The sequence below is a fragment of the Giraffa tippelskirchi genome, chromosome 11 (genome assembly GCF_054371585.1).
Source record: "Giraffa tippelskirchi isolate mGirTip1 chromosome 11, T2T-mGirTip1v1.2.pri, whole genome shotgun sequence".
Classification (NCBI taxonomy): Eukaryota; Metazoa; Chordata; class Mammalia; order Artiodactyla; family Giraffidae; genus Giraffa; species Giraffa tippelskirchi.
Genome location: NC_137285.1, coordinates 93,915,336 through 93,938,977, shown reverse-complemented (window position 1 = coordinate 93,938,977; position 23,642 = coordinate 93,915,336). Strand labels below are relative to the sequence as shown.

The 23,642-nt window shown below is 40.0% G+C and overlaps 1 protein-coding gene across 3 annotated transcripts in view; it reads left to right on the top strand.

The window, feature by feature from the left end:
* EXPH5 (exophilin 5) overlaps nt 1-23,642 on the top strand; it is an 86,773-nt gene that overhangs the window by 30,627 nt on the left and 32,504 nt on the right. The gene's annotated exons all lie outside the window — the stretch shown is intronic.

Sequence of the window (23,642 nt, the reverse complement as noted above, 5' to 3'; positions counted from 1 at the left end):
AAATGCTGAGTGGTGGGGAAAAGAGTATGAGAAAATTGATAGCAAAGGCTAAGGGCCAGATACTGTACAGACCTGAAGACCATGGAGTTTGAAATTCTAAGCATGATTGAAAGGTCCTGGAGAGAATGAAATAGGGAAGTGGAATGCATGATTTAACTAGCATTTTTAAAACATCACTCTGGCTGCTGTGTGGAAGTTGGATGGAGGGTCAGAGTGGAAGCACACAGAGAAATAGGGGTTCCTATGTTTGTCCAGGTGCGCAATGGTGGAGGCTTGGGCCAAGGAGGTGGCCATGGAAATACTACTAGAAAGACTACAAATTTCAGGAAGGCTTGGAGCTGTCTCTTTTGTGCACTTATATATCCCAGTCTTCCAGAACAGTGCCTGGAACATAATATGTACTTAAAAAGTATTGGTTGAATCAATGAATGAATAATCACTTTCTGAAGTTAGACTGGAATCAGGTTTAAGAGAACTAAAAATATAGGTTCTTCTCAGTTCATATATGTTTGCCTTAATAGGGTTTAAAACAATAAATGTTCTTTAGACCTTCTACTGAAATTGATGCAGCATGCTTAGCAAATCGTGTGCCCAAATCCTGGCATCAGCCAGTCCATTCAGTGCAGTTGAGGGCCAGTCCAGTGACGTCAGTGAGTCCTACCCAGCGCCCCTCACGCCCTATCCCCCCACTGTTGTCTTGAGCATGGCGTTTAGGCTTTTTGTGAAATCTGCAATGCAAGGTTTGGTATTCTCACAATCCTACTATAAATTTAAGTGCGACTTGGTGATCCAAGAGGGGTGGGTGGCCCACAATAAACAACTGATGCTTTTGAGTTTCTCTATAGGAGAAGGAAAAGCCTAAGGGAAATTCTGTTTACTGCCTGCCATCCACCTCTGTTGAGGAAGGCGATACCCAAGTTCCACTCCCCAGTCTCCATCCATCCACCCCTCTGCTGCCTGTTCTGTCATTTTGCAGATCACACTCACTCAGCATCTCATTTGTGCCAGAACAGGTACATGGCCCTTACATGCATTAACTCTCTTAATCCTCAGGAAAACCCCATGAGGTATTGTTATTGCTTTTAACCCTACTTCACAGATGGCAAAACAGAGGCAGAGAAAGATCTAAATCATTTGTTAATAAAGATCAGGGACTGCATTCCAACCACTCTGACTTCAGCCTCTCGGTATTTTAAGTGCCTCATTTCTAGAAGAAATAAAAGTATCTTCCTCATAGAGTTCTTGTAAAGATTAAATTAAGTAATTATGCCTAGAATCAGTGTCACACAAATCTTACTTGTGACTAAATTTCTAGTATTATCCTTATGGAAAAATTACTTTTTGCATACATGACTTTTTGGTTTTTATGTTTGTTTGTTTTTAATTTTTTAATTTGAATTTCTTTTTTTAACACCAAAAACATTTTGTATTCGGTATAGCTGACTAACAGTGTTGTGATAGTTTCAGGTGAACAGCAAAGGGTTCAGCTATACAGATACGTGTATCCATTCTCCCCCAAACCCTGCTTCCATGCAGGCTGGCACATACCATTGAGCAGAGTCCCATGTGTTATACAATAGGTTTTCTTTGGCTATCCATTTTAAATATAGCAGTGTGTATATAACCTTCTGAAAGTCCCTAACTATCCTTCTCCCCAGCAACCATAAGTTCATTTTCTAAGCCTGTGAGTCTCTTTCCATTTTGTAAATAAGTTCATTTGTATCATTTCTTTTTAGATTCCACTTACAAGAAATATCATATGATAATTTCTCCTTCTGTTTGACTTACTTCACTCAGTATGACACTGTCTAGGTCCATCCATGTTGCTGCAAATGGCATTATTTCATTCTTTTTAATGGCTGAGTAATATTCCACTGTATATATGTACCACATCTTCTTTATCCCTTCCTCTGTTGATGGACATTTTTGCTGTTTCCAGGTCTTGACTATTGAAAACAGTGCTGCAAAGAATATTGTGCATTTTTTGATGATAGCCATTCTGACTGGTGTGAGGTGATATCTCATTTTAGTTTTGATTTGCATTTCTCTGATAACTAGCAATGTTGAACATCTTTTCATGTGCCTATTGGCCAACTGTATGTCCTCTTTGGAGAAATGTCTATTCAGGTCTTCTGCCCATTTTTTGAGTGGGTTGTTTTGGGGGTTTTTTTTTTTTTTTTGGATGCTATTAAACATCATAAGCTGTTTGTAAATTTTGGAGACTAACCCCTTATCAGTCACATCATTTGCAAATATTTTCTCCCAATCTGTGGGTTGTCTTTTCTTTTTGTTTATTGTTTCCTTTGCTGTGCAAAAGCTTTTGAGTTTATGTAGGTCCCATTTGTTTATTTTTGCTTTTATTTCCATTATTCTGAGAGAGGATTAAAAAAGATATTTCTGTGATTTATGTCAGAGAGTGTTCTCCCTATGTGTTCCTCTAGGAGTTTTATAGTGTCTCGTTTTAGGTCTTTAATCCATTTTGAGATTATTTTGTGTATGGAGTAAGGAATGATCTAATTTCATTTTTTTACACATAACTGTCCAGTTTTCCCAGCACCATTTGTTGAAGAGACTGTCCAATATTGTATAGTCTTGCCTCCTCTGTCATAGATTAATTGACCATAGGTGGGTGGGCTTATTTCTGGGTTTTCTATTCTGTTCTGTTGATCTATATTTCTATTTTTGTGCCAGGACCATACTGATTTCATGACTGTAGCTTTGTAGTATAGTCTGAAGTCAGGGAGCCTGATTGCTCCAACTCTGTTTTTCTTTTTGAAGATTGCTTTGGCTATTCAGGGTCTTTTGTGTCTCCATACATATTTTGAGGCTTTCTGTTCTACTTCTGTGAAAAATGCCACTGGTAATTTGATAGGGATTGCATTGAATATGTAGATTGCCTTGGGTAGTATCGTTATTTTGACAATATTGATTCTTTCAATCCACAAACATGGTATATCTTTCTATCTGTTTATGTCTTCTTTGATTTCTTTCAGCAGCATCTTATAGATTTCAGAGTACAGGTATTTTGTCTCCTTAGGTAGGTTTATTCCAGGGTATTTTATTCTTTTTGAAGCAATGGTAAATGGAATTGCTTCTTGAATTTTTCTTTCTGATCTTTTGTTGTTAGTGTATAGAAATGCAACAGATTTCTGTGTATTAATTTTGTAGCCTGCAACTTTACCAAAGTCATTGATGAGTTCTAGTAGTTTCCTGGTAGTGTCTTTAGGATCTTCTATGTATAGTATCATGTTATCTGCAAACAGTGACAGTTTAACTTCTTCTTTCTCAATTTGGACTCCCTTAATTTCTTTTTCTTCTCTTATTACTGTAGCTAGGACTTCCAAAACTATGTTGAGTAAAAGTGGTGAGAGTGGACATCCTTGTCTTGTTCTGGATCTTAGAGGGAATGCTTTCAGCTTTTCACCATTGAGTATGATGCTAGATGTAGGTTTGTCATGTATGACCTTTATTATGTTGAGGTTTGTAGACTCTATGCCCACTTTCTGGAGAGTTTTTTACTATAAATGGGTGCTGGATTTTATTGAAAGCTTTTTCTGCATCTATTGAGATGATCATATGGTTTTTATTCTTCAATTTTTTTATGTAGTGTATCACATTGATTGATTTGCAGATGTTGAAAAATCCTTGCATCCCTGGGATGATCATGGTGTATAATCTTTTTAATGTATTGTTGGATATGGATTGCTAGTATTTTGTTGAGGATTTTTGCATCTATTCATCAGTGATATTGGCCTGTAATTTTCTTTTTTTGTGGTGTCTTTGGTTTTGATATCTGGTTGATGGTGGCCTCATAAAATGAATTGGGAAGTTTCCTTGCTCTGTGACTTTTTGGAAAAAGTTTAAGTATAGGTGTTAACTCTTCTCTAATGTTTGATAAAATTCACCTGTGAAGCCATCATGTCCAGTTTCAATTTCAGTGCTTGCAATTGGTCTGTTTGTATTTTATATTTCTTTCTGGTTCAGTCTAGGGAGACTGTACCTTCTAAGAATTTGTCCATTTCTTCCAGGTTGTCCATTTTATTGGCATACACTTGTTCATAGTAGTCTCTTGTGATCCTTGGAATTTCTGTGGGGTCAGTTGTAAATTCTCCATTTTCATTTCTAATTTTACTGACTTGAGTCCTCTCCCTTTTTTTCTTGATAAATCTGGCTAAAGGTTTATCAGTTTTGTTTATTGTCACAAAGAACCAGTTTTTAGTTTCACTGATCTTTGTAATTGTTTTATTTGTCTCTATTTCATTTATTTCTGCTCTGGTTTTTATGATTTCCTTCCTTCTACTAACTTTAGGTTTTGTTTGTTCTTCTTTCTCTACTTGTTTCAGGTATAAGGCTAGGTTGTTTGTTGAGATTTTTCTTGTTTCTTGAGGTAAAATTGTATTGCTATAAAGTTTCTTCTTAGAACAGCTTTAGCTGCATCCTATAAGTTTTGGACTATTGTGCTTTCATTTCCATTTGTCTCTAGATTTTTTTTCTTCTTTAATTTCTTCAGTAGTTCAATGGTTGTTTAGTAGCATATTGTTTAGCTGCCATGAATGTGTTTCTTACAGGTTTTTCTTGTAGTTTATTTCTAATCTCATAGCGTTGTGATCAGAAAAGTTGCTTGATATGATTTCTATTTTCATAATTTACCAAGGCTCACCTTGTGGCCCAGCATGTGGTCAATCCTGGAGGATATTACATGTGCACTTGAGAAGAATGTGTAGTCTGCTGCTTTTGCATGGAAGTGAAGTGAAGTGAAAGTTGCTCAGTTGTGTCCAACTCCTTATAACCCCATGGACTGTAGCCTGCCTGGCTCCTCTGTCCATGGGGATTCTCTAGGCAAGGATACTGGAGTGGGTTGCCATGCCCTCCTCCAGGGAATCTTCCCAATCCAGGCATCAAACCCAGGTCTCCCACATTTAAGGCAGATTCTTTGCCAGTTGAGCCATGAGGGAAGCCCAAGAATACTGGAGTGGGTAGCCTGTCCCTTCTCCAGGGGATCTTCCTGACCCAGGAATTGAACCAGAGTCTTCTGCTTTGAAGGTGGATTCTTTACCAACTGAGCTTCTGGGGAAGCCCAGCTTTTGCATGAAATGTTCTATAAATATCAATTAAGTCCGACTCATCTAAACTGTCATTTAAGGCCTACGTTTCCCTATTGACTTTATGTCTGGATGATCTGTTCATTGATGAAAGTGGGGTATTAAGGTGCCCTACTATTATTGTGTTACTGTTGATTTCTCCCTTTATATGTGTTAGTATTTGCCTTACATATTGAGGTGCTCCTATGTTGGGTGCATATATATTTATAATTGTTATATCTTCTTGATTTGAACCCTTGACCCTGTATCTTATAACAGTATTTGTTTTAAAGTCTTTTTTGTCTGATAGGAGTGTTGCTACTCCAGGTTTCTGATGATTTCCATTTGTGTGAAATACCTTCTCCCATCCCCTTAATTTCAGTCTGAAAGTGTCCATAGGTCTGAAGTGGGTCTTTTGTAGACAACATGTATATAGGTCTTGTTTGTATCCACCTAGCTAGTCTATGTCTTCTGATTGGTGCATTTAATCCATTTACATTTAAGGTAATTATTGATGTGTATGGTCCTCTTATGCAGATCATAATGACTTATTATGACTGTGTGGATCATAATAAACTGTGGAAAGCTCTTAAAGAGATGGGAATACCAGACCATTTTATCTGTCTCCTGAGAAACCTGTATGTGCGTCCAGAAGTAACAGTTAAAACCCTGTATGGAACAACTGATTAGTTCGAGATTGAGAAGGAGTATGACAAGGCTGTCTGTTGTCACCCTGTTTGTTTAATCTATACACCGAGCACAATATGAGAAATGCCAGGCTGGTTGAGTAACAAGCTGGAATCAAGATAGGTGGGAGAAACATCAACAACCTCAGATATGAGTATGATACCACTCTAATGGCAGAAAGCAAAGAGGAACTGAAGAGCCTCTTGATGAGGGTGAAGGAGGAGAGTGAAAGAGCTGGCTGAAAACTAAATATTAAAAAAACCCTAAGATTATGGCATCTTGCCCCATTACTTCATGGCAAATAGAGGGGTAAAAGGTAGAAGTAGTGACAGATTTCATTTTCTTGGGCTCTAAAATCACTGCAGATGGTGACTGCAGCCATGAAATCAGAAAATGTTTGCTTCTTGGCAGGAAAGCCATGGCAAACCTAGACAGTGTGTTGAAAAGCAGAGACATTACCCTGCCAACAAAGGTCCACAGAGTCAAGGCTGTGGTCTTCCAAGGGGTCACAAATGGTTGTGAGAGCTGGATTGTAAAGAAGGCAGATCACTGAAGAATTCATGCCTTCGAACTATAGAATTGCTGGAAAAGACTCCTGAGAGTCCCTTTGAAGAGCAGAGAGATCAAACCATTCAATCTTAAAGGAAATCAACCCTGAATACTCATTGAAAGAACTGATGCTGAAGCTGAAACTCCAGTATTTTGGTCACCTGATGCGAACAGCTGACTCATTGGAAAAGCCCCTGATGCTGGGAAAGATTGATGGCAGAAGGAGAAGAAGGCATCAGAGGATGAGGTGGCTGGATGGTATCACTGATGCAATGGACATGATCTTAGGCAAACTTCAGGAGATGGTGAGGGCCAGAGAGTCCTGGCATGCTGCAGTCTATGGGGTCATAAAGAGTTGGACATGACTGGGTGACTGAGCTTCACCATCCTCTCACCATTTTGTTAATTGTTTTGGGTTTATTTTTGTAGATCTTTTCCTTCTCTTATGTTTCCTGCCTAGAAAAGTTCATTTAGCATTTGTTGTAAGACTGGTTTAATGGTGCTGAATTCTCTTAACTTTTGCTTGTCTGGAAAGCTTTTGATTTTACCGTCAAATCTGAAGGACAGTCTTGCTGAGTAGAGTATTCTTGGTTGTAGGTTCTTCCCTTTCATCACTTGTAATATATTGTGCCATTCCTTTCTAGCCTGTAGAGTTTCTATTGAGAAATCAGTTAATAAACTTTTGAGACTTCCATTGTATGTTATTTGTCTTTTTTCCCTTGTCGCTTTTACTATTTTACCTCTGTCTTTAATTTTTGTCACTTTGATTACTATTTCTCTCAGAGTGTTTCTCCTTGGGTTTATTCTGCCTGGGACTCCCTGTGCTTCCTGGACTTGGCTAACTATTTCCTTTCCCATGTTCGGGAAGTTTTCAGCTATTATCTCTTCAAATATTTTCTCATGTCCTTTATCTCTCTCTTCTCCTTCTGGAACCCATATAATGTGAATATTGGTGTGTTGAATGTTGCCCCAGAGGTCTCTGGGGCTGTCCTCATTTCTTTTCATTCTTTTTTCTGTATTCTGTTTTGCTGCGTTGATTTCCACCATTTTGTCTTTCAGGTCACTTATCCATTCTTCTGCCCCAGTTATTCTGCTATTGATTCCTTCTAATGTATTGTTCATCTCTATTTGTTTGTTCTTTAGTTGTTCTAGGTCTTTGGAAAATGTATTTTGCATCTTCTCCACTCTTTTTGTAAGATCCTGATTATCTTCATTATGATTATTCTGAATTCTTTTTCTGGGAGATTGCCTATCTCCACTTCATTTAGTTGTTTCTCTGGGGATTTGTCTTGTTCCTTCATCTGGGACATACTCCTTTGTTTTCATCTTGTAATTGTGGTATTAGTTCTAGAGGCTGCTGGAATTGTAGTTATTTCTTCTGTCTGCCCTTTTGTGGATAAGAATAAGAGGCTTGTGCAAGCTTCCTGCTGGGAGGGATTGGCTGTGGGGAAAACTGGGTCTTGCTCTGGTGGGCAGGGCCCTGCTAAGTAAAACTTTAATACAATTGTCAGCTGATGGGTGGGGCTGTCTCCCTCCCTGTTAGTTGTTTGGAGTCTACAGGCTCTATGGTAGGGCTATTGGCGATCTACAAGAGGACTTATGCCAAGACACATCTCCCAGAACTGCTGTACCAGTGCCCCTGTCCCTATGTTGGGTCACTGTCAACCCACGCCTTTGTTGGAGACCCTCAAACACTCACAGGTAGGTCTGGCTCAGTCTCCTCTGGAGTCGGTATTCCTTTCCGACTGGATCCTAGTGCATACAATATTTTGTTTATACCCTCCAAGAGTGGAGTCTTTGTTTCCCCCAGTCCTGTGAAGGTCCTGTAATCAAATCCTGCTGGTCTTCAAAGTCAGATTCCCTCGAGATTTCCAGTTCCTTGGCCAGATCCCTGGGCTTAGGAGCCTGATGTGAGGCCTAGAACCTTCACAACAGTGCAAGAACTTCCTTGATACTATTGTTCTCCAGTTTGTGAGTCACCCACTCAGTGGGTAGAGGATTTGATTTTATGGTGATTGTGCCCCCCCCCCTACCATTTTGTTGTGGCTTCTCCTTTGTCCTTGGATGTGGGGTATCTTTTTTTGGTGGGTTCCAGTGGTTGATGATTGTTCAACAGCTAGTTGTGATTTGGGCGCTCTGGTAGAAGATGAGCGCACATCCTTCTACTCTGCCATCTTGAACCAGTCTGCATACAGACTTTTTGTGTGTGCAGGATCACATTTCTCACTTATGTCAAATACTGACTGAGTTGCTTCACAATGATAAATGCAGAACTCATTCCTTACTCCAAATGTTGAGCAAATATGTACTGACTGATCCCAGCTAAGAGACTGTTAATGGAAGTTTGTGTGTCCAATGCACAGTGAGGCCAAACAAGCTGAAATGTCAGAGTTTGGAGCAGAGAAAGGTTTATTGCAAGGCCAGACAAGGAGAAAGGTGGCTCATGCCCTAAAACTGCTAAAGGGTTTCTACAACACACTTTAAAAAGCCAGGTGAGGAAAAAGATGTCTCAGGGTCTGTGATCAGCTTGTGCACAATTCTTTTGATTGGCTGATGGTGAGGTAGCTGGGTGGTGTCACAGGATTCAACATTATCAGTCCTTAGGCTCCAGGAGGTCTGGGGCTACGTGCTGATGGTTTTCAAGTAGTTAACATCTTCCATTTGTTAGAGTTGTTTTTGTTGTTCAGTCGCTAAGTCATGTCCTACTTTAGCACGAGTCTCCTGGAGTTTGCTCAAATTTATGTTCATTGAGTCAGTGATGTTATCTAAGCTCTCATCCTCTGCCACCCTCTTCTCCTTTTGCTTTCAATCTTTCCCAGCAAGAGGGTCTTTTCCAATGAGTCAACTCTTCCCGTCAGGTGGCCAAAGTATTGGAACTCCAGCTTCAGCATCAATCCTTCCAATGAACATTCAGCGTTGATTTCCTTTAGGATTGACTGGTTTATTGGAACGGGGGAGTTTTTTTTTTTTAATTTCTGCAAAACAGCTCAGGAACTGTGCATCAGATACTGTTATCTAAGTACTTCAGAGAGGAGCTAAAGCAGAGGAAGCTAAAGCAGGGAAGGGCTTGTCCTCGAAACATCCCATGGTGTCCTGCTTGGTTATAATTGCCCCCCTTTTCTTTGATACTCCTCAATCTTGAAGAGAACAAGTGTTGAATAAGAAAAGAAATAAAGGTTCAGACAAGAAGGTTAATCACGAACTTGACAGAGGTACCCACAGGGTCCTGCTGGGTTACAAGACCATGCTAGGCCCTGCAGACATTAAGAGAAATGAGACACAATACCTGTCCTCAAGGAGCTGATAGTGAGATGAACAGGAGCATGACAAGCGATTCAGTATAATTTGGCAAGTATAGAGGTGACACTGGATGCTTTCCCGGGTGATTCAGGTAAAAGCTATAAATGGATTGTGTGTGTGTGTGTGCTCAGCCACTTGGTCGGGTCTGACTCTGTGACCCCATGGACTGTAACCCACCAGGGCTCTTCTGTCAATGGAATTTTTCATGCAAGAATACTGGAGTAGATTGCCATTCATTTCCTACTCCATAAATAGGTTAAGAAAGAGATAAGACAAAACTAGAAAGACAGAAAGCCATGAGGCCAGATGAGGGGATGGCACTTAAACTCTTAGTTAGGCCTTGGTGCGGACAGCTGGTCTTTTCTATGGCACCTTCCTTAGGGTGACTAATCAATAAGAAATGACCGGCCATGATCTGAACCAGTAAAGGAATTACATGTCCTTTGTATTACTTAGATCATTTTTACCTTTTGTTGTCACTTTGTATCACATGTGAATAAGCATTCAAGAAGATTTACACAGGTCAATTTTTAAACTATAGAAAAGGTTGTCTTTTATTCTAGGTTGGTTCAATCATAGCCATTCAGGGAGATTAAATGGGCTTTATTATCTAGCTTGGCTTGAATGCTGGTGCCATTATTTCCTGCCACTCTTAGAGTTCTAAATGTTTATTGTTTTTGTCGTCTCTTGCTTGCTTTTGTTTATCACTTTTCCTTATGGGAGTTTCCCTCCTCAGACTTCCTTCTATGGTTTAACTTTACTGTGATCAAAAGGACACATTTTTCCAATACACCTGCCCATTTTTTTCTAATCCCTGTCCATTTCTGAGTCTTGGCCTTTGGCTGAGCCAAAAAATAGGCTCTGATATCAGGGGCAGTGGCTGTTAAAAGAAATCTTTTCAAAAGAACAAACAAAGAGAGGAGCGGCCAGGCCCTGAAATGTAAAGCTGCTGCTACGGCCACTGAACAAGGGCTTTTGCATTCTTTATTCTGCCTCTTCCTGGCTGAGAACTCACAAGAGTTGTCCTAAAGCTTTCCCTAGAGCATAAGTGGTGAGAAATCTAGACCTGGAAGTATCACCTTTGGCACAGGAAAACAAAAGGCAACATTTTCCCTAAATGGTGAGTTTCCTTGGGGTTTCAGGGTTGGAAAAGCCCTTGGTTGGACAGACTGATCCTATGTCTGCTATTACACTAATGCAGTGTTTAGGCTTTGACTCAGACACAGTTCCCACCCCACGCACTCATGTATGTTGTGGTTTTCTTTTCTGTGTGTTGTGGTTGCTAGGCAATGTAAAACAAAAATGTATTTGAATTCCTCTGTGAGAGGAAAATTTTACTGCTGCTTTGATCTCCTATAATTCAAGTGACAAATACACTTTTACAGGATTCAGTGTAATTGAACAATTTGTTCTAGGGTTTACTGGTAACTGAGCCAGTGAGCCAACTTTTTCACTCTCCTCCTTCACCTTCATCAAGAGGCTCTTTAGATCCATGTTCATCGAGTCGGTGATGCCATCCAACCATCTCATCCTCTGTCGTCCCCTTCTCCTTCCGCCCCCAATCCTACCCAGCATTAGGGTCTTTTCCAATGAGTCAACCCTTCGCATGAGGTGGCCAAAGTATTGGAGTTTCAGCTTCAACATCAGACCTTCCAATGAACACCTAGGATTGATCTCTTTTAGGATGGATTGATTGGATCTCCTTGCAGTCCAAGGGACTCTCAAGAGTCTTCTCCAACACCACAGTTCAAAAGCATCAATTCTTCGGCACTCAGCTTTCTTCACCATCCAAATCTCACATCTATACATGACCACTGGAAAAACCATAGCCTTGACTAGACGGACTTTTTTTATTTTTTATTTTTATTTATTTATTTTTTTAGACAGACTTTTGTTGGCAAAATAATGTCTCTGCTTTTAAATATGCTATCTAGGTTGGCCATAACCTTCCTTCCAAGGAGTAAGCGTCTTTTAATTTCATGGCTGCAGTCACCATCAGCAGTGATTCTGGAGCCCAAAAAAACAAAGTCTGACACTGTTTCCCCATCTATTTCCCATGGAGTGATGGGACCAGATGCCATGATCTTAGGATGAGATGGTTGGATGGCATCACTGACTCGATGAACATGGGTTTGGGTAGACTCCAGGAGTTGGTGATGGACAGGGAGGCCTGGGGTGCTGCAATTCATGGGGTCGCAGAGAGTCGGACATGACTGAGCAACTGAACTGAACTGAACTGAGCCAGTGAGACTATGATAAGGTGGGGGGTTTGGGGAGGATGTCCTAACAGGTCCCTATGAATAAGTTTAAGGTGAGGGGTTTGGGGAGGGTGTCATAATAGGTCCCTGTGAATAAGTCGTGGCTTGATAGAGATCAGGATGCTTAGCTGCCCAGAAGCCAAAAAAGATGTAAGAAGATAGATAGGTCAGCTGTGAAAGGAAACCGATAAGTGTGTAGAAACCAAGGGAATAAGACAAGTAGAGGAAAAAGATGTGTGCTGAGGAGATGAAAAGGAAAGTGAAAACAGCCAAAAGAGAAATTGATGCCCTTGACAAGAGATAATGATAAGGGAACTATTTTGAGAAATTGGAGATTTTTCTGACAAGAAAATGGCAGTTGTAATTCCTATTTTCTGGCTTGGGGGGACCTGTTGGCTTTCAACATTTATCTAACTGCTCTCTCCTCAATCATATTTGAATACACATTGTCACCTTTTTAATTGGCAAAAGTCCCTTAGGGCTTGTATCCGTTGCCTTGTTTATTAATGGGGTTCATAGTACCCAGAGACAGAGAGCTAGGTCAGGCAGCCACAGGCTTTCCAGTGAGGCGTGAGTTCCCATCCCAGTTCTTCGGGCCCAGCCTGCTGGTCTCTGTAAATGAGGCCAGCGATACCTGTGCAGCGTTCTGAGGATGACTGCTGAATCCTGGGAGATGGTGGGTGTTCAGTACACAGCATCTTCCCTTATTGCTTGTTATTGCTGTTATTTCACCTAAAGACAGGGAGCTTAACCTGATTATGCTTTAAGCCCCTTTTCAGTTCTTATACGATTTCTCAATGATTTAATTAGATGTGAGAATGATGAGTTGTTTGACTATACATTTCAGACCAGAAGATATCGTCCAAATAATCTTATCTGTGTCCTTTTTAAAAAACTTCGTGTACAAACCATCCCAAAGCTTAAAGACTTAAAATGACTTCTATTCATTTATTATTCTAAGGGACAGCCTTTTGTTCTGGGCTCAGCGAGGTGCTTCTCCTGGTCTGGCCTGGGATCACTCATTTGGCTTCATTCATCTGGCAGCTAGATGGTGTTGTCGACTGAAAAATTAGTCACAACCTGAAAGTAGAGAGTTATTTTATTTGGTGGCAATGTGAAGGACTCGGAACCCTGGAGGAAGCATCTCAGTAACCCTGAGGATACTGTTCCTAGTAGTCAGGCGAGGGAGCAGCTTAGTTTGTAACAAAGGAGGCAGGCAGTCTGAACAGCAAAGACTAAGGTTAAGTAAAGAAAACCAGGAATTTAGCATCCTGTCTTCTTTGTATGGGAAGATGCAAGCCTCCTAGCTCACTGAATTCATTCCTTTTGTATGTACCTCAGCTATCTGGGGCCAAATCCTGTTTCTTGATTGTTTGCATCCTTTAATTCCTTCTTCACCATAAGGAGTGGCAAATGTGGTGAATGACTGCTTCTTGCATTCCCCCAATTCCTCAGCAATCACCCCTCCCCCCCCAGAGTGGTGGCATCTGCTGGATCTCAGGCATTGTGTTCCCTTTTGGGAGCCCTCACTCACATTTGGATGGCCAGAATCACTGATGGCTGTGACATTTCTTGCCCACCAATATAGCAGGAAATATTTCATTTCACAGTGTCCAGATGGTCTAAGAAAGTTTCACTCACATCTATGGCAATTGATGAGCACTCCGCAGGGCCCTTCTCTACACATGAATGCATCCTCCAGGAGAGGTTAGCCTGGGCCTTCTTCAGACCAGAGAATCAAGATTCTTAGAGGGAGAAGGCAGAAGCTGTAAGGCTTCTTGAGGCCCAGACTCAAAAGTCTCAAATTTCGCTTTACCACTTTCAGTTGGTCTAAGCAAGCACAAGCCCAGCCCAGATTCAAGAGGGCAGAGGAGGGATAAAATCACTCCACAAAGGAGTATGCCTTCAGCCCTGAAAGGAACTGTGCAGGCCTGCTTTGTAAACAGCCTACGGTGTCATTGAATCTTTTTTCACAGGCGAGAAAAACAAAGCCAAGAAAGTTGAATATTTGGCCAAGATCACCCAGCTAGAACCTAACCTTCATTCTGTGCTCTTTCAACTATCTGATGGCAGCTCAAGGACAGACCAGGGTTTGGTTCTCAGGGAGCAGACAAGTGAGGCCAAAGACTGGAAGATAAAGAACACATACTCGATGTTTAGTATATAGTTAGTCATGGAAATAGGGATGAGGACAGAGATCTGCTCAGAAAAACATGGACAAAGAACAGTAAGTGGCAAAGGTCAGCAGGGGCACAGTGGGGGAGTACAAGGAAGAGGAGAGGGGAGATGGGTTTATTACTCAAGGATGGAGAGGAAAAGAAATTTAACGTAGAAGGGGGAACCTCGGAGGACAGACTCAATTGCAGGCTCTAGAATGGAATTGAAGGCAGCACATGGCAGACTGATTCCTATGAATGAAGGAAGAGCATTTTGACTTGGAGTAGAAGGCTGGGACTGCGAGAAAAGACCTGATTTAGTTTATTCAAGTTAATCAGCCTGGGGGTAGACGCATTACATGCATAGACAGTAGTCCCTTGTGATATGCTGAGTCAAGCTGGACTAATGAAGCAAACAAGCTGTATACTAGTGATTTGTGTATATACATGTCCTTTGTAACCTTGAGGTTATTTTCTTGGGCATAAAGTGGGCTGTGTGCTTGAAATGACTAGCTGAATATATAGCAAACCAAAATAGATGAGGAAGAGCCCTGTGCAGGCTGGCCATGAAATTGGTTGAATTCGGCTTGCAAGAAAATATTATTTTTCAGACTGAGGCCAGCGGAAACTTAAAATAGTGTCTTTTTAAGTTTCACACATCCAGGTACCCCTGCTTTATGTTCAGATTTTTTTTTTTGCTAGTGTTGAGCTAATTTGATATTTTATTTTTTGAATAAATGAATGAGTTTATAATTGGTGTGCTCTTTTTAATATAAGAAGCTCAGTCAACCTCTATAAGTATACAGACTGTATTTATTTTATAGAGCATAGGGCTTGTGGGTATGTAACATTAAGGAGTTAAATTACTGATACCTAAAGTATTTAGACTTTTATGTCATTCATAGTTTCCCTTCCTGATTTATCTTTACTTCAAGGGCCAGAGCTATTTATGTTTACTTATTTAGTAATATATAAACATGATGTCATTTTTTACTATCTTCTCCTTGTTGTTCATTCGCCCAGTCATGTCTGACTTTTTGCAACCCCATGGACTACAGCACGCCAGGCCTCCCCGTCCCTCACCATCTCCCAGAGTTTGTCCAAGTTCATGTCCATTACATCAGTGATGCCGTCCAGCCATCTCATCCTCTGACACCCTCTTCTACTGCTTTCAATCTTTCCCAGCATCAGGGACTTTTCCAATGAGTCAGGTGACAAAATACTGGAGCTTCAGCTTCAGCATCAGTCCTTCCAATGCGTATTCAGGGTTGATTTCCTTTAAGACTGACTGTTTTGATCTCCTCACCGTCCAAGGGACTCTGAGGAGTCTTCTCTAGCACCACAGTTCAAAGGCATCAATTCTTTGGCACTCTGCCTTCTTTCTGGTCCAGCTCTCACAACTGTATGTGACCACTGGGAAGACCATAGCCTTGACTATATATATGAACCTTTGTCAGCAGAGTGCTTTTCAACACACTGTCTAGGTTTGTCATAGCTTTCCTGCCAAGAAGCAATCATCTTCTGATTTCATGGCTGTAGTCACCATCTGCAATGATTTTAGAACCCAAGAAAATGAAATCTATCACTGCTTCCACCTTTTGAAGTAATGGCCTGATGTCAAGATCTTAGTTTTTCAATATTTAGTTTAAGCTGGCTTTTTCACTCTCCTCCTTCACCCTCATCAAGAGGTTCTTTAGTTCCTCTTCACTTTCTGTCATTAGAGTGGTATCATCTGCACATCTGAGGTTGTTGATGTTTCTCCTATCTTGATTCCAGCTTGTAACTCATCCAGTCCAGTATTTCTCATAATGTGCTCAGCATATAAGTTAAACAAACAGGATGACAACAAACAGCCCTGTCGTACTCCTTTCTCAATCCTGACCCAATCAGTTGTTCCATATGGGGTTCTGTTACTTCTTGACTCCCATACAGGTTTCTTAGGAGACAGGTAAGATGGTCTGGTATTCCTATCTCTGGAAGTTCTTGGTTCGAGTAATGCTGAAGTCTAGCATGCAAGATTTTAAGCATGACATTACTAGCATGGGAGATGAGTGTAACTGTCCAATATTTTGAACATTCTTTAATATTGCCCTTCTTGGGAACTGGAATGAGGATTGACTTTTTCCAGACCTGCAGCCAGTGCTGGGTCTTCCAGATTTGCTGACATATTGAGTGCAACACTTTGATAGCATCATTTTTTAAGGTTTTGAATAGCTTTAATAGAATCCCATCACATCCACTAGCTTTATTGACAGCAGTGCTTCCTAAGGCCCACCTGAATTCACACTCCAGAATGTCTGGCTCTGGGTGGCTGACCATACCATTGTGGTTATCCAGGTCATTAAGATCTTTTTTGTACAGTTCTTCTGTATATTCTTTCCATCTCTTCTTGATTTTTTTCTGCTTCTACTAAGTCTCCACCATTTCTGTCCTTTATTATGCCCATCTTTAGACAAAATGTTCCCTTGTTATTTCCAATTTTCCTGAAGAGATCCCTAGTCTTTCCCCTTCTGTTGTTTTCCCCTACTTTTCAGCATTGTTCATTGAAGAAGGCCTTCTTGTCTCTCTCACTAGTCTTTGGAACTCTGCATTTAGTTGGGTGTACCTTTCCCTTTCTCCCTTGCTTTTCGCTTCTCGTCTTTCTTCAAGTGTTTGTAAAGCCTCCTCAGATAACCACTTTGCCTTCTTGCTTTTCTTTTTCTCTGGGATGGTTTTGTTCACTGCCTCATGTACAATATTACAGACCTCTGTCCATAGTTCTTCAGGCACACTGTTTACTAGATCTAATCCCTTGACTCTGTTCGTCACCTCCACTGCATATTCATAGGGAATTTGATTTAAGTCAAACCTGGCTGGCCTAGTGATTTCCCCCACTTTCTTTAGTTTAAACCTGAATTTGGCCATGAGGAAATGATGATCTGAGCCATAGTCAGCTCCAGGTCTTGTTTTTGCTGTCTGGATACAGTTTCTCCAAGTACAAAGAATGCAATTGATTTGATTTTGGTATTGACCATTTGGCGATGTCCATGTGTAAAGCTGTCTCTTGTGTTGTTGAAAAAGGGTCTTTGTTATGACCAGTGCATTCTCTTGGCAGAATTCAGTTAATTAAGAGTTAATTAATTCAGAATGAAATTACTGTCTTACCCTTGAATTTTCTCACTCTTGGCTGTACATGTTCACCCACTTTCCCGACAGCCTTGGAATACTTCTGATTTAAAAACCACTGGATTTCTTCAAAATCTTGCCCTTTCGTTTATCTACATGTAACCACTATCCACATTTCATTTCTTATTCTTTTAGAGACAAATATTAGCATAAACTTACAGATTAATTATGTTTTAACCTACCCTAAACCTTGAGAGAGAATGAGGTTTATATGGCTCAACATTCAAAATTTAATCAGAATTTTAAAAACCTGGGGGAAATAGCTAGTTTCTCACATTACAGTGAAAAACTCTGAGACATTGACTTAGAAATTGATGAAATGTACAATTGCCAAAACACAAAATATAATTAGTAAACAGACATATGGGAAAGTGTTCAAACTTCTTATCAAAGAAATGTAGCTTTTTTATAGCATATTTTTTAAGATGAGAAAAAAATTCTTAAAAGAAAAAATAGCTGCCCACATTATAAACTTGGTACCTTGAAAGTATGAAATTCAGGAAGTAAAAATAATCAAAATAATAATATTTAGTCTTCCAAGGATGACCACTGGCATGAGTAATATTGCTGCAGCTATTTTGAAAAAATAAAAATAAAGAGTCATAAAAACACTTTGACTCTTTGGTCCAATAATTCTACTTCAGCATCTGTCAGGGGCACTGTGAAAATAGAAAATGTGCAGTGATGTTCATTAAGCAGTATTTATAAGGAAAATAGCAATGTTCTATACCAGAGAAACAGAAAATAAATTATGGAAATCATAGTAGTCTGAATATTATACAAATATTTAATGATTGCTCCAAAAATAAGTAATGTTAAAGGTGTTTTATATATAATTTTTGAAGATTATATATGTATTATCTGAAGAATCGCTTCTTATATGCACCTATGGAAATTAGAAATTGAGGAATCTTTCTTGACATGTCTGTGTCCCTAACCTTGCAAGGTCACTTAATCATTTGGTGGACAGTTTCACCCATTTAGTAGCTCTGAGTACTTTCTACTTTTATTCCACTTCACCACCACTATCCTTGTCCAAGTAAACAGGGTCTCTCTCTCCTCGACCCTGTAAGTACCCTGACCACTCTCTCTTGTTCCCCACTGGAATCTTTTCTCCACCTGCTGCTAGAATGATCTTTTTTAAAAAAAAATTTTATTGAGGTGTAATTGACATTATTCTTTAATGTAAAAAGCCTTCAAAATTATTTTACAGCATTAATTTCAGGTGTACAACATAATGATTCAATATTTGTATAAATTGTGAAATGATCATCACAATAAATCTAGTTATACATAGTTATAAGCTTTTTTTCTTTTGATGAGGACTTTTAAGATCTCTACTCTTAGCAACTTTGAAGTATTCAGTACAGTATTAGTAACTATTGTCACCATACTGTACATTACAGCCGCATGACATAATTATTTTATAACTGGAATTTTGTACCTTTTGACCTCCTTCACCCATTTGTCCCACCCCGGCACCCTCCCCCCTGCCTCTGACAATCACCAATCTGTTCTCTGTATCTATCAGCTTGGTTTTGTTGTTTAAATTTCACATACAAGTGAGGTCATATAGTATTTGTCTTTCCCTGACTTATTTCACTTAGCATAATGCCCTCAAGGTCCATCCATGTCATAGTAAATGGCGAGATTTCATCAAGATTTCATTCTTTTTGTGGCTGTGTGTATAAAGTCACATCTTCTTTATCCATGCATTCATCCACGGACACAGGTTGTTCCCTATCTTAGTTATTGAAAGTAATGCTGCAATGAAACCAGGAATGCACATATCTTTTCAAATTAGTGTCCTCACCTTCTTCAGATGAATACCCAGAAGTGGAATTGCTGGATCACAAAGTAGTTCCATTTTTAATTTTTTGAGGAACCTCTCTGTTGTCTCCGTAGTGGCTGCACCAACTGTGTTCCCACACATGGTGTGTGAGGGTTCACTTTTCTCCACATCTTCGCCGACATGTCATTTCTTATTTTGATAATAGCCATTCGGACAGGTAAGAAGCGGTCTTATTTGCATTTCCCTGATAATTTGTGGTATTGAGTATCTCTTCAGGTGCCTGTTGGCCATCTGTGTGTCTTTTTTGGAAAAATGTCTATTCAGATCCTCTGCCCAAATCATATACTTAGCTTTTTTGCTATTGGGTTTTATGCGTGATTTGTATATTTTGATAATTAACCCCTATCAGATAATATGATTTGCAAATATTCCCCCCCCCCATCCAGTAGGTTGCCTCTTCATTTGGTTGGATTCCTTTTTAGTCTAGAATGATCTTTTTTTTTTTTTTTGGCTGCACTGAGTCTTCACTGTGTTGTGTGGACTCTTCATTGTGCCACATGAACTTTATCTAGTTGCAGTGCACAGACTTCTCTTGTTGCAGAGCACAGACTAGAGCACGCAGGTTCAGTAGTGGTGGCGTGAGAGCCCTCTAGCTGCTGCTCACAGCATGTGAGATCTTAGTCCCCCAACCAGGATTGGTCCTGTGTCCCCTACACTGGAGGGCAGACTCCCAACTACCGGACCACCAGGTAAGTCTTTTTAAAGTACAAATCTGGGGACTTCCCTGGTGGCTCAGTGGTAAAGAATCTGCCTGCCAATGCAGAAGACACAGGTTCGATCCCTGACCCGGGAAGATCCTATGTCCCACAGAGCAAGTAAGCCTGTGCGCTGCAACTACTGAGCCCATGTGCTGCAACTAGAGAATAGCCCCCACTCTCCACTACTAGAGAAAAAAGCCTGTCCAGCAGCAATGACCCAGCACAGCCAAAAATCAATCAATCAATAAAATAAAACTAAAGTACAAATCTGATGTGTCATGCTCCTGCCCTGTCATTGATGCTTTATCACTGCTCCAGGACTAATGGTCACACTGCTTAACCCAGGCCTCAAGGGTGCATGATCTAGCAGCTACCTTTCTGCTCTCTCCTTTAGTTAGTCTTATTTTCCACCTCCACATTCCAGCCAGGCCAGCATTTTTTCAGTTCCTCGCTTCTTTCCTTGGGGCCATTTACTCTACAGCTACTACTCTTTTGCCTGGAAAGCTCTCTCCCAGAATTGTCCACCCACTACGTTTTTGCTTCATCCTTCAGGCTATATGTCATCTTAAGGAAATCGTTGCTTCCGCTTCATATAACCAGGTCCCCTTGTTATATGCTTTCATAACACCTGCTTAATTTTTTATGGTTGGCCTCCACTCCTACCCCAGCAGAATGTAAATTCCATGAGGGCAAGGACTTGACTTGTTCATTACCCTTTGCCCAGAGTTCAAACATGTGTTGAATGAAGAAATCATACCTACCACTGTTTGTTATCTTATATTTGTGTCATTATTGGACTCATAGCTGTCTCTCCCATTAGACAATAAGCTCTCTAGGGTAGTAGCTATATCTGCTCTGCTCACCATTGTATCTCTGTATCTTCTCTCTAGGAGGCTTTCCACAAATGTATATTCAATACATTTTATTACAACCATGTGAGAAATGCAGAGGAAAAAAATCACATCAAAAGGGCAGTACTGATTGCATTAGGCTTGTGAAAATATGATTGATTTTTCTCTATCTACAAGAAAAATTATAAAGGAAAATGATAATGTAAATTAAAATTCACAATTAAACAAAAAGAAAAATGTATTGTACTTACTGAATAAACATAACTTTATAGAAGTTAAAAGTGGAATTGATACCTGTAATTATTCTATTTTAAGATATCAGGTGTTTATTTTTCTTTCTCTAGTGTGTCCAAATAGGTGCATTATTTTTCACATAGCTATAAGTATAGATAAAATGTTGTACTTTGTTTTTTCTGCTTCATGTTATGTCACATGCATTTTCGCAGGATACTACATTGCCCAAGTAACTTTTAGCAACTGCATAATGTTCAGTTAAATTAATGTACTTTGGGGAAGGGCTAATTCTTTAAGATCCATTTCCTGGAGTAAAACTCACACTGAGTATTCACATAGAGGTACAGATTTCTGACTTCATTGGCCAGATGTTAAAAGGAAACAGGCAGTGATGGATTTGAGTGTCAGTGTGGAATGAATGCTTGAGATGAAATTAAATGAAGTGTGACTATTTTAAAGGAGAGTCAGTGTTATATGGAGGCTTTAGAAAAAATAACAAAGTTATATTTATTGAGCTCAGTTCAGTTCAATCACTAAGACACGTCCAATTCTTTGTGATCCCATGGACAGCAGCACACCAGGCTTCCCTGTCCTCCACCATCTCCCGGAGTTTGCTCAGATTCATGTCCATTGAGTCAGCGATGCAATCCAAAGTATTGGAGCTTCAGCTTCAGCATCAGTCCTTCCAATGAATATTCAGGACTGATTTCCTTTAGGATTAACTGGTTTGATCTCTTTGCAGTCCAACAGGCTCTCAAGAGTCTTCTCCAGCACTATATTTCAAAAGCATCAATTCTTCAGCACTCAACCTCCTTTATGGTCCAACTCTCTCATCCATACATAACTACTGGAAAAAATTATAGCTTTGACTATACAGACCTTTGTTGGCAAAGTGATGTCTCTGCTTTTTAATATGCTGTCTAGGTTGGTCATAGCTTTTCTTCCAAGGAGCAAGCGTCTTTTAATTTCATGGCTGCAGTCACCATCTGCAGTGATTTTGGGGCCCAAGAAAATAAAGACTAGAAAGTTCCTAAGTCAGGTAGCTTGACTGTCCTCTGAAATGAGAAGGATATGTTGAGAAGTGGGCAGGGGTGCTGCTGAATATTGTGGTCTGGTCACTTGGGAGGGCTTTGAGAAACTAAAGGTCTTGTATAAACATGGGATATTAGGGAATTCCCTGGAAGTCCAGTGGTTAAGGCTCAGCACTTTCACTTCCCTGGGTCCAGAGTTCAGTCCCTGGTTGGGAAACTAAGATCCTGCAAGTGGTGTGGCATGGCCAAAAAAAAAAAGTGAGATGTTAATAAATAAGGTCTTGATAAGTTGATAGCTGTCAGTACTGGTTAGAAGAAGGTGCTTGTGGTCTCTTCGTCTGTAAGAGTAGCAGCAATAGAGACAGGAGTGACTACGTGTCAGAGGTATGGAAATGGCAAAATGGAAGGGACTAATGCAAATTATGTGGACTGGATGTGACGATTGCTGCTTAATGCTTTTCAAAATGCAAGTCTGGGCAGGATGGCCTCTGACTTCCCTCTTGATTATTTTATGAGATGACAGTATCATAGCCCTAAGCAGGAACCTGACTTGCAACCATTACAGTTCATTGCCTTTAACCCCAAATTAGCCATTCTGCAGCTATCTTGCACACCGCTTTCTTAGGAGTACAAAGTCTCTAACATTTGCGCTTCACAGAGGATCCTGGATAAAGGGCAACTGTGGAGTCATAAGAAATTCTTTCCAAAACAGCAGAATTTCCAAAGCTTGGAGCCCAACAAGAAGCCTGGCTTTTTCATCAGAAGCTTGTCAACCTGACCCTTTGATGAAATTTGTCATTAGGTTCTTCTGACTCCCCTTCCTGCTTTATTTACCTCTGTCCAGGGCAATCTCCCTCTGGATTAAACATCTCTCATTTCCAAACAGTTGTAGGGTCCTTCTCAAATGGAACAAATGATCTGCTTTAAAAAAAAAAAGTCACAATTGATGATTTAACTAAGAACTTAGAGCAGCATTTTCATTTTAAAGAAGACTAAGTAGGTAAGGACAGGGGAGAAGGAAAAAGAAATAATAGCAGAATTTCAGTTCTGACATTCTGGAAGTATGGGTCAGACACTTGTGCTTTGGATGACTTTTCCTATTAAGCTTAAATCACACTTTCCCTTACTACTGAGCATTAGCCATGTCCTCATCACAGGCTTTTGTGATTTTGTGTTTAAAGAATTCCATTATCTAAGACCATTGCATTTAACAATTTCTTTTCTGCATGTAAGCTTTTCTTCTTGACCACTGGATGGGCAAATAAGGACCCAAATGGAAACCCACTCTAGCAATCTTGCCTGGAAAATTCCAAGGATAGAGGAGCCTGGTGGGTTCTAGTCCATGGGGCTGCAAAGAGTTGGACATGACTAAGCCACCAAGAACTGCTGCTTACATCTGTTTTAGGACCTGTTGCATAAACATTGCTCAATAAACATCTGATTGTTAACAAATACATGAATGAGTAAACAGAACAAGAATATTCTAGTTTCTCCATGTCATTAAAATATCTATCAATCAGTTGTATTATTAGGTCAGGTTTGCACAATGCTCAACTCACAATGTCGACAGCAACTTGATTATTTCAACTACTAGGAAAAACTTTTAGATTGTCATTGTGTTTAGATGATTACAGTCAAAATATATACATGGTAGGGTAGTGAAAAGGAGACTCCAACTAGAGCCAATGTTCCCCTGGACTTACAGGTTATGCAACTCCTCCATCAGGTAAAGTTTGATCCATCACATGAATTTGCACTTCATGTGAATAAATTTAAAGCG